General features: G+C 47.7%; 1 pseudogene; it reads right to left on the reverse strand.

Moving 5' to 3' along the window:
• Positions 1 to 1121: 1121 nt before the first annotated feature.
• On the reverse strand, positions 1122 to 3310 carry LOC116576922 (annotated as a pseudogene).
• Positions 3311 to 11546: the final 8236 nt, after the last annotated feature.

Raw genomic sequence — 11546 nt, forward strand, 5'->3', positions numbered from 1 at the left:
TCAACTCTGCTTTTGTTCTTAGGAGCCCTCATTTCTTGCCTGATATTTATTCATGAGGATTTGTGTTTTTGGAGACTTTGAGGAGCAGCTGCTTTGGGTCTGAGGGAATTCATTCCACTGCGAAGACAGCTTTTCATCTTACTCAGCGCGGCCAGAACTCCTCATCAAAAAACATCAGCTCCTTGGGGTGGAGGAGCCTCCAACTCCAGAAGGATTACTGTGCGGTCGTGGAGGGCTCCCGACGTTCTCTGCTTTGGGCCAGGAAGCCCTGGGGCCTGGGGACAGAGCAGGGGCAGCTTTGGGGGACAGGGCGGCCTGGGGATAGAAGAGGCTACCTGACAGGACAGGTATCCCTGCCTGGGGACCTCACAGAGCCTCTGAGGCCAGGAAGCACTGCAGCGGAGGCTCTAAGAGCTGGGAGTTCCAAACACTTTTCATCTTTCAGAGGCTTATGTCTAACAGGAAGAAACCAGACCCTTCGACCCACCAACACACAAATTCAATGTAGCGTGCAAAGAAGGGCCCAGTGGGGAGGCCTAGGCTGGCTCAGCCCCACAGAGGGGGAGACAGGACTAGAAAAAGACTTGCACCGGGTGGTTTTAACTCAGGAATTCTAGAATGTCAACCTTGGGAAGGGTTCTGGCCTAACCCTCTTATTTTCCAGATGGAGAAATTGTGGGAAATGACTTGTTTAAAGTCTGCATCAAAGATGAGATTCATGGATTTTTCTGGCCCTAGTCCAGTGCTCTGTCCTCTGCATTTGATCTCTAAATGTCTGGTTTTTCCCAACATCCTAGGGTTCTGTGTGTCACTAGGAGTCCCCAGCTAGCTCCTTCTCGTGCAACCCTTTCTTGTTCTGGGTTCCCACTCCTCCCTCCCCTTCACTGGTTCACTGTCTGCTTTTTTTCATTTGTTAATGGTAATGCAGTATGCTATTTACTCCATCCACTAACAACCAATATTTGAGAACATTTATAGTGACGGAACTTAATCTAAGTTCAACTTGCTTTTTCTTACATTTCAGTATCGGGGATTACTAAGAGAGAGAGTCAAAATAATTATGGTCAAAATCACGCAGCCAAAAACTTTTAATAAATGCTTGGGATTAGTCTACATATCGTTTAGTTTTGGGCATAAAGTTCTTTGGCTGCAAGTTAAGAATGTGGGGTTTGCTTCACTAATTGGAATATCTCTTAGTGTTGAGATCGTCTCTTCTTGATATTTCTTCTGCTGTGGATTTTTAGCATAGTTATCTGTGATTGTATGAATGGCGTTGAGTGGAGAGGTACTTCTCATGTTTATTCCAAATAGGAGTACACAGCCAGTTACGATGGTAATGAGGAGGGAGACAAGCAATGCCACTGCCCAAGATTTTTGAGACCAACAGGTTAAGCCTAAGGAGTTTAGCCAAGATTCAGGAATAAAGGTCCACGCAAGATAGAGTATGAAGCCAAATTGGGAGCTTAAGAAAAGGACAAAGCCATAAATTGTTCTTTCTGGCCATGGCCAAGGTGAGCATTTTCCCTGTGGCTTTAGACAACCTTGATCTTCAGAGCTCCCACTCAGTCCCCTCCCGACAGCTCAGCGACCTTAGCACACTGCTTTCTCTTTTTAATGCCTGCCCGTGTAAACTCAGCTCTGTCAGGAGCTTCCGTAAGGCTCATGGGTTGTAAATGCAGCACTCCAAGTTCTGTGAATAGGAGAGGCCGGGGTGGAGGCACTAACCTTCTAGAAGATGCAGGGAGATCAGGATGCTTAGTTCTTCCTGGGGCTCTGGACCAGTTCCTCTACTGTCCATTGTCAGCCCTTCCACTTCACACGTGGTTCCACTCTCCAGAGCTTTTACCTGCTCCTACTACCTGGTCACCTTCTTTCCACCTCCCACCCCACTCCATTCAAGGACTAAAACTTATCCTCCCCCCCAATCTCTACCCCAGCATGGGGCAAGAATTCAACGACTCTGAGATCAAGGGTCAGTGCTCTACTGACCAAGCTAGTCAGATGCCCCAAGGACCTGAACTTCTATTATTTATTTTTTTATTTATTTAGAGGCAGTGCGTGAAGGGGGTGGGGAAGAGCAGAGGGAGAGGGAGAGAATCTTAAATAAATTTTTTTTTTAAAGATTTTATTTATTTATTTGACAGAGAGAGATCACAGTAGGAGAGAGGAAGGGAAGAGATCACAGAGAGAGGAAGGGAAGCAGGCCCCCTGCTGAGCAGAGAGCCCGATGTGGGACTCGATCCCAGGACCCTGAGATCATGACCTGAGCTGAAGGCAGCGGCTCAACCCACTGAGCCACCCAGGCGCCCCGGGAGAGGGAGAGAATCTTAAGCAGGCTCCAAAGTCAGCATGGAGTCCGATGATGGGCTTCATCTCACAACCCTGAGATCATGACCTGAGCCGAAACCAAGAGTGCAACACGTAACCCACTGAGCCACCCTGGTGCCCCAACCAGGACTTTAAGTGTTTGTGATTGAGCACTTGGGCATTTGAATGAATCCTTCTCATTCCACACTCGTGCCTGGTTCTGTTTCCTCTTCTCGAACCCTGGATGCCCTCTTGATGTCATTCCAAATTCTAAAAAATGCTGAGGATTCTTGGATGTCTGCACTAGCTGGGGCGGGGGGGGGGGGATGTGGGAGATAATAGTAACTGAGACCACAGGCAGAGTAAAGTGTAGAAAATAGATCTGAATCAAGCCACCTGGAGAGGCTCTTCTGCTGCCTTGTTGTGTGTCTTAGGCAAAGCCTTCAATGTCTCTGTGCCTCCTCTGTGTCTTATTTATCAGGCGAGGACAGTACTGCCCGACTTACTGACTTTCAAGATGTTAAGGATCAAGTAGGGGAGCAGATTTGAACTTATTCTTAATTTAAAAGAATATTGAAAAAATGAATATTGTACCCAAATAGTATTACTATTAGGATATTCCCCCCAATCTCATTTTATATATAACTATATATCTTTTTCTTTTTTAAGATTTTTAATTTATTTATTTGTCAGAGAAAGAGAGAGGAGCACAGGCAGACAGAATGGCAGGCAGAGGTAGAGGGAGAAGCAGGCTCCCTGCTGAGCAAGGAGACCGATGTGGGACTCGATCCCAGGACGCTGGGATCATGACCTGAGCCGAAGGCAGCTACTTAACCAACTGAGCCACCGAGGCATCCCTATAAATATATATTTTTAAAATTATCCATCTCCACCAGCATCCTCTGAGGTATATTGGTAAGCAGCTAACTGCTAAACCCAGTCTGAGCTTCATCTCCTTTCATACCCAGTAGTCCAGGGAGAGGGGGCTCTCGAGCAGTACCATGCTGGGTCAGGGGAAACAGAGGACTTGGGTAATCCAGAAAGGTCTGAACCACCACATGCTGACTGTGAAGAAAAATGAAGGGAAATACCAGTGGGACCAGAAGGAGCCCTGCCTCACCTCTCTCATCTTGGCAACCCTTACCCACCTGGATGTCGTTAGGGTTGAGTTCAGATGGGGTTTGATTTGTAATTAGGATCCATGTGAGGACGAGGATCCATCATTAGGATGGGGTTTCAGTTAGGTTTCGATCTACGTGTGGATGCAGGCTCAGGTTAGGGTTAGGTGTGGGAAATTAGGTTTGAAGTTATATTTAAATTTAGGGTCAGTATTCGTTTAATCTAGGATTAGGGTTAGGTTAAGGTTAGGGCCATGTTTCTCAGCCCTGGCACTAATACACAGGAAGATGGATAATTCCATGTTGGGGGCCTCCCTGTGCTTTTTAGGATGTTTAGCAGCAGCCCTGGCCTCTATCCCCAAGATTCTTATAGTATCTGCACCCACCCACCCTGTAGGAACCAAAAAATGTCGCCAGACATTGTTAAATGTTTCCTTGGGGTGAGGATGGTAGTGGTGACTATGGGACTCTCCCTTGGTTGAGAGCCACTGGGTTAATATAGGGGCTATGGTTAATGTTAGGATTATGGGCTGGAATCAGGCTATTTTATCTTATTTTATTTTAAAATTTTATTTTTTAAATTTTAAATATTTTATTTATCCATTTGACAGAGAGGGGGCACAAGCAGGGGGGAGAGGCATGGGAGAGGGAGAGGCAGGCTCCCTGTTCCCCATGCTGGGCTTGATCCCCGGACCCTGACATCATGACCTGAGCCGAAGGCAGACACCCAACCGACTGAGCCACCCTGGCGCCCCCAGGCTGTTTTAGATGTTGAGTTGGGTTTGTGTTTAGATTAGGGTTAGTTTACAGTTAGGGTTGGGAAGTCATTTAGATGTAGAGTCAGGTGTAAGGTGAAGGCTTAGGTTCAGGTTCAGGTTCAAGTTCAGGTTAGGGTTAGGGTTTGTGTGTTGGTCATGTGTAGGTTAGTATCTTTCTATAAATGTACTATGGAAAGATACTATATAATGGATTTTGTGTCTTTCCTCTGGCACTTCTGGGACATGGTTGTAGGACTTGGGGGGTAGAATACAAGGAGATGCCTCCCCCTAGCTCCCCTGGGAACCTGCTCAGTTTGTTATTGCATATCTCATTTACATATGTGGTCCCAAAGACCTTCATGCCCAAAAGTCAGGAAACCGGTGGTGTAAGTGCCAGGGCTCCCCTTCTGCCACGTTGTCAGGGCTTCCTAGGACCAGCACAGCTAGATGACTCAAGGACGGTAACAATGGAAAGACCTTGGAGCCGGAAGCCTGGGCACCGACTATGCTCCCCTTTACTGTTCTACTGTGTGTGGACCCACAGGCAAGTTCAGAGCCCTGCCTTAGTTTCCCCTTGTGTGGAATAACCAGAATGAAACTCACCTGAAACCCTCCACCCATGTCTAATTCAATGGGGGATGGAAATCATTGCAACAAGCTCTTGAGGCATCGGGGAAGGAAGATGCTGCGTCGATCCACAGTAATTTTATTATTCCGTTCCCAGAAGAAGGGGGGTGGGTATAGAGCTTCAGGTTCAGCACCTGCCTGGTGGCTGGAGCCTGCCAAGGCCTCCATCTGCCCACGTCAGAGACCACAGGAGGAATGGTGGTGTCAGAGACAGACGCAACAGAGAAGGAACCATGCTTCACCAGCTTGTCAACATGTCATTAGGGTGTTCCTGTGGGAACCAAGAGCAGAGGCAGGAGGCAGGAGACGTGGGAGGGAGGGAGGAGGGAGGAAGGGAGAGAAATGGAAGAGATGAAGGGGTCCATGCCAGTACGGCATTCATCCCTGTCATGAGGAGAGCTCTATCAAACCAAGGCCAGGCCTATAAATCAGGCCATAATTAGTTGCAAAGAGAAAGCTTTAACATCCTCATCAAATTGATTAATACATCTTGCAGCTCAGGACAGGCTGGCCCTGCCTCGGAAAGCTGCAAGCTTGCCTGGCTGGGTGGGAATGGAGGGGGAGAAGGGACAGTTGTAGCCACAGCAGCAAGGAGCTGGGGGAGTCCTGCCCCTCTGTTGACCCGCCAGAAGAAGGCTCTGACAGGTGGCAGGTGGGGCCGGTACATGGTCCAGCTCGTCGTTATGGACCTGGAGCCTCGTGGATCAAATGAATGTGCCGGTTTGGTCAGGAAGGAGCCCTGCCACCTCCAACACATCATTTCATTTTCTAGGTCTCAGTTTCACCATCTGTAGAAGGGACATAGTGGACCAAGGGATTACTTCCAGTTCAGACACCATAAATATCTAGGAGCCCAAAGAACGAGGACATTTGGGGTTTATGGCCAGGTCAGACCCAATTACAGGTTTCATTCCTAGGATATCCAAGGGGAGGTCAGGAGTTTGGGATAAGCTTAAATAATTTGGTCTGCCTTAGATTTGAGATTACCAAGTATTGTCTGTGTGTCTTTCCTGAGGCCTAATCGAGCAGCAAATATCCTTCTTTTACAGTGCACAGAGAGAAAGGGTACGGAACCACTTGGATTCACAACCTGGCTCAACCACTTATTAGCTGCAGATTTGGGGAAAGGTCCCCAATCTCTTCAGTTTTCTCCTCTGGAAGATAGGGGTAACAAAGTCTACTTGCTGGGTCATTATAAGGGTAGATAAGATATATATGATGTGTTTGACTCCAAGTCTGACACACAGTAGGTGGTCAACAGGTAATATTAGTATTATTATTGTTCAGAGGATGCTTGAGGTGTTAACAATGGCATGAAAATCACATGGAGACTGAAAAAGTCATAGTCTACTAAAAAAGTAAAGCCCCTGGGGCACCTGGGTGGCTCAGTGGGTTAAAGCCTCTGCCTTTGGCTCAGGTCACGATCCAGCGGTCCTGGGATTAAGCCCCACATCAGGCTCTCTGCTTAGCAGGGAGCCTGCTTCCACCTCTCTCTCTATCTGCCTGCCTCTCTGCCTACTTGTGATTTCTGCCTGCCAAATAAATAAATAAATAATATCTTCAAAAAAAAAAAAAAAGTAAAGCCCTGACTCCCCCACAGGATGTTCAACTAGTTACCCTCCTCGGATGTAAAACGAATAGAAAGCATTTTGTTGTGTAAAAGGCCCTGGGCTCGAGCTTGAAGACTTGGGGATTTCACCTTTGCAACTTGTGGATTTTGTGATTTTGTGCAAGCTTCTTCACCTTTCTGAGCCCCGCTTTCCTGAGTCAGGAATGTTTTTGGCATCCAGGCAGACAGTGTGTATAAATGATCCTTGTAAGATATAAATCATATTAAAATATACTTAACTATAAAGCCATTTTATAGGCAACATTCAGGGTATCAGTCCCTTTTGTCTGCTGCTGACTGCCCCAAGTCCCCCATCGGGAAGAACAAATGAAATACATTCTTCTTGGGGCACCTGGGTGGCTTAGTCCGTCAGGTGTTAAGCGTCTGCCTTGGGCTCAGGTCACGATCCCAGAGTCCTGGGATTGAGCCCCTCATCGGGCTCCCTGCTCAGCAGGGAGTCTGCTTCTCCCTCTACCTGCTGCTCCCCCTGGTTGTGCTCTCTCTCTGTCAAATAAACAAATAAAATCTTAAAAAAGAAAAAAAAAAGAATTACACTTCTCTTAAGCTCCCAGGAGTCATGCTTCATTGCTTGAAGGGACCCTGGGCTTTTATGTCTTCTATAAATTGCATTTTCGTATTTTCTGCTTTTTTAAAAGGTTTTATTTATTTATTTGACAGAGAGAGAGAGATATCACAAGTAGGCAGAGAGGCAGGTGGTGGGGGGTGGGGAGGGAGCAGGCTCCCCGCTGAGCAGAGAGTCCGATGCAGGGCTCGATCCCAGGACCCTGAGATCATGACCTGGGCCGAAGACAGAGGCTTAACCCACCCATATAGGAGAGCCACCCAGGTGCCCCTATATTTTCTGTTTTAACAGAAACTCTGACCTAATTGTTTATAATTAGGTCCTCTATTGGTGGTGTTTTGGGTCCCATGCAGGTTTATGTAATGACACCACCCAAAAATCTATTCTTTCCTTCTTCTGTAATAATTGAACTGTGGAACGTATGGCTGATCATATGTATATATATCTTTCCCAGCCTCCCTTGCAGTTAAGATGGCGGTATGGCTAAGTTCTTGCTCCTACAACGAGAGCAGAAGTGATGTGGGTCCATGATGAGCTGGGCTTTTCAGAAATAGTTGTGCACCTTCTACACTGTTTATCCTTCCTGAGACCCAGAACATGCGTGTACCCTCAACCCAGCTTGGGTCAGGCAGACAAAGGCTACCATAGGGGATGGTGGAAAAGCAAGACAGGCGGAACCTGGGTCCCCTAATAACAACATGTAGGGGAACCAACCTACATGCCAACCTGGAGCTCACACAGTTCTGTGAGCAAAAAAAAAAAAAAAAAAAAAAAAAAAGACTTCTATCTTGTTGAGACATTGCATTTTGCATTTTGGTTCTGTATTATAAAAGTTCAATCTTTCATCTTGGGGAATTATCTCTTTGCCTTGCATGTCCCCCAGGAGTCCAGAAGTCTTCTTACCCATGCCAGTATCTTTAGGTGACAATGCCAAATGTGGAAGATACTCTTCATTTTAAAAGATACAGTCGGAGAGTCCACTGCTCTTGGTGTATTTGAAGGCTGGGTCTGCATCTCATTCAGAGTCCTCTTCTGATCATAATTTTATTAAGATAATAAATGTACTCATGCTCTTGTGCTCGCTTGCATAATGAAGTTGACTCTATTCCTGGAAAGCAGCTGCAGTTCGAAAGCCAGTGGGAGGGAAGATGGAACAGAAAGTAAGACAACCGTAGATTGAGGATGGCTGGAGAGACCCACGGGAATCTGAACTCTGACCCTGGACCATGCGAAGGGATTGGGAGGGTTCAGGGACCTGGAGAAATAAACCAGAGGTGCCCGGATGACGTGTCAGGAGCCTCTGGTAGAGGAAGTGGTGTTTTCAAGATCTATACGTTGCTTTCTTGTGCTTCTAATCCCCAAGAAAACTTGACCCTCACTGGCTGACCCACTGGCTTCCCATCCGTTTGTCATCATCAGTCAAGAGTTTTTCGAGGCCTATGACACTTAGAAAGCCTCTCTCAGACACCCACCCCTCCCCTTTTGGAATGTGGTCCTGGGCAGACTCGGAATTGCTCTTTAAAATGTTGAACTGTGCAGATGGTTGGAATGTGAGGACTGAACACCCCATTTCAAAAGCCAAGAGTTATGGGAGTCTCGCAGACATGGGATCTCGGGGAAGAGGAGACCATGGAGGAAGGCCATCGTGCCAGAGAGCCACAGGTGGGAACCAGAGTCGGGGGGAGGGGCAGCCTCACTTTGTCACACTGCTGGCCCAAATCACAGGGCAGGGCCGGAAGGGAAGTGCCAGTTGCAAATGCTCCCACCTCATCTCACAGCTCACCAAATATTACGGCCCAGCACATAAAAATCAGAGCGCTAAGCTTCCAGGAATGTTAAACTCAAGGAGCTGTGACCAGAAGCAGGCAGGCTCTGGGGACAGCGGTGGGGAGGTAGCTGTGGCAGGCCATGGGGCTCCCAGTAGGCCCCGTGGCTCTCAGGCAGCGACTGAAACCAAGCAGGGAACTTCACCCTTGTCCTGAAACCCACCTCTGCCTCCCGCCTCTCCGTGGCGAGAGCATTTAGGGGGGCCCTGAGCCCCCTGGCAGGAGCTGGGCAGCTTCTAAGCAGAAAATAAATGCTTTCAAGCCACATAAATCAATGAGAATTAGCAGGAGTCAAGGTAAAAATCTATCCTCCACCACTTGGATGTTTGAGCTTTGGTTCTTCTCCGTGATTTAGAGCCGTATGATTAGAGTGATCCAGACTCGTTCTGGTTTTTTTTTTCCCCCCTTTATCCTCCCTTCCCTTTCCAGATAAAGCCCTCTCCCGTGAGGCAGGTTCCCACTGGCCGCTAGCTCCTCTGGTGAGAAGCAGGTGTGTGCACCTGTCAGCTGGGCGCCTTGATGGATCTCTGTGTTATCTTGGTTTGCCTCCTCCCTGCCTGCCCCTTAATGAACAGTCCGCCCCAAGCCGGGGATGAGTCGTGGGTGGGGAGCTTGCATTCTGAAGGCTGCTGACCCTAAGTGAAACATGGGTCTAGAGGTGGCGGAGGGGGGCTGCAGTCATCAGAACTCCTAACTCTGACCTCTGAACCTGGGAGAAGATGGATAACGGCATGAAGGCTTCCCAGTCCTGAGCCCCTGCCCAGAGAGGAGCCCAGCCCAGCAGCTGATGGAAGTATGAACTGGGAACCAGAGAGGTTAGGGGCCCGGATTCACTTCAGAGAACAGGGCTTCAGAGGGCCGACGTGGCGTGGGGGGTGAAGGTGGAATTTTGAGTTAGAGAGACACAGGTGCAAATTGCATCTCGATCACTCACCACCGAGGTGACTCGGCACAAGTTTCTGAAGCTCTTTGAGCCTGAGTTTCCACCCACCTTTAAAATGAAAATAATGGTATTATCTCACAGAGTTAGAGTGAAGATGGCAGGAGATAATCGAATCAATGTCAAGTTGCTAGCATGTGTTGCCCAGAGTGTAGTGCTTATTCACAACATGGTACCCTCCTGCCTCTCTCCACTCTTCTCGCCCATGGTGATGCAGCAAGCTAGGAAAGAAATCAGAGTTTCAGCCTGTGTCTCCTAACACCTTGTCCAGTACCTGGTATCCATCCAGCTCGGGAATCTACCCACTCTGGGCTCTCGGTCTAGACATCTAAATGAATGGCAGAGAGAGCGGCCCTCCAAGAGATAGACTAGAACGTGCCGGTTCTGAGGAAGGAAGAATCAGCCAGCATAGTGTTGTGTGATATCCATTGCCAGGTTCAAGTCCCGACTCAGCCACGCACAAGTTGCAACCCTTGGCAACTCCATGGGCCTCAGTTTCCCCAGTGTCAAGGGGCTGTGATTATAATCCCTGCCATGGGGTGACTGAGGTTCAAAGGAAATAGTGGATGGGAAAACCCTATGCAAATGACTCTCTGTGTATCCTGGAGTGGTAATCATTTTACCCACCAGATTTCTCTTAGGAAGGGAACTCTGCTTGGAAGGATGCCCTGAAATGTGTTTATCATATGACAGACCAAAGCTTCAGTGAAGGGAGAGAATTGCTCTGCAGGAGACACAGAAAGGACAGGAAGAGCAGCAGTGAGGCTCCAACAGGGTAAAGAGAGGCCAGGCATCCTGGAGGGGCCAGTGAAGTGCCACTCTGGTGGGTTGACCAGCAGGTGTTTTAGGAACAGGCTGCCCACTGTGCCCATGACCGTGGCTTGTGCGTTTCTTCCTATGCCCCTGTCCAATCTTTGGGTTTCTCCAGTAAACCCACCATTTTTGTAGCACCGATCGCATACGTCTGGTCATTGATACACATTCTTTCATTTATTCCTCCATAACCTTTATTATTTCATTTATTCCTCCATAAATTTTCCTCTCCAGATGAAGAGCTGAGTCTCAGAAAACTCAAGGCAACTTGCTCAAGGTCACACAAATGGTAGCCGTTAGAGGAAGGATTCTAATGGGCATTTAGCTCCGGGCACTGGGCCCTGTTGCCCTTTTGGGCCTCAGTTTTCTGAGGCTAAAAATGTCACCTGCTCTCCCTGAGGCTCAGTTTTTCTATCTTTAAGAAGAAATGTCTCTGTTGCTTCTCTCTTTGGTCAAATACTTGATAGATCGAAGAGGTAATAGATGTAAAGTACTTTGAGAGCTTTTAAACAAACAACACCGATGCGAAAGTAAGCTATTATTAATACCACGTCTCACATGCTAAAAGGTCTGCTTAATCCATCCCGCCCTAAGGAGCCAAAGAGGATATTTCCTCTCTCTGTTTAGTTTATCCTTTCTAGTCAAGTGCCAAGTCTGCTCTGTGTTTCTTTCTCTCATCAGAAAGCAGGCTTATGGATCTCCCCTAAAGCTACCCAAATCCAAATACCATGACCATGTCTAAAGATTCCCTTCCTCCTACTCATCTCTCCAGCCCCCACCAAAGATAGGGACTAACCCCATCATGTTTAACAAACAGCGCTCCAGAAAAAAGTCCTATCTTGATTTGTAGCACTTGCCAATGTCCTTGGTGCAAATACTCCCATCGTGCTTGATTTCAAACTATCATTATGATATCACTCAGGGCAGAATTGTGAAGAGATGGACAGGATAACACCCTTATGTAG

This window comes from Mustela erminea, chromosome 18 (genome assembly GCF_009829155.1).
Source record: "Mustela erminea isolate mMusErm1 chromosome 18, mMusErm1.Pri, whole genome shotgun sequence".
Classification (NCBI taxonomy): domain Eukaryota; kingdom Metazoa; phylum Chordata; class Mammalia; order Carnivora; family Mustelidae; genus Mustela; species Mustela erminea.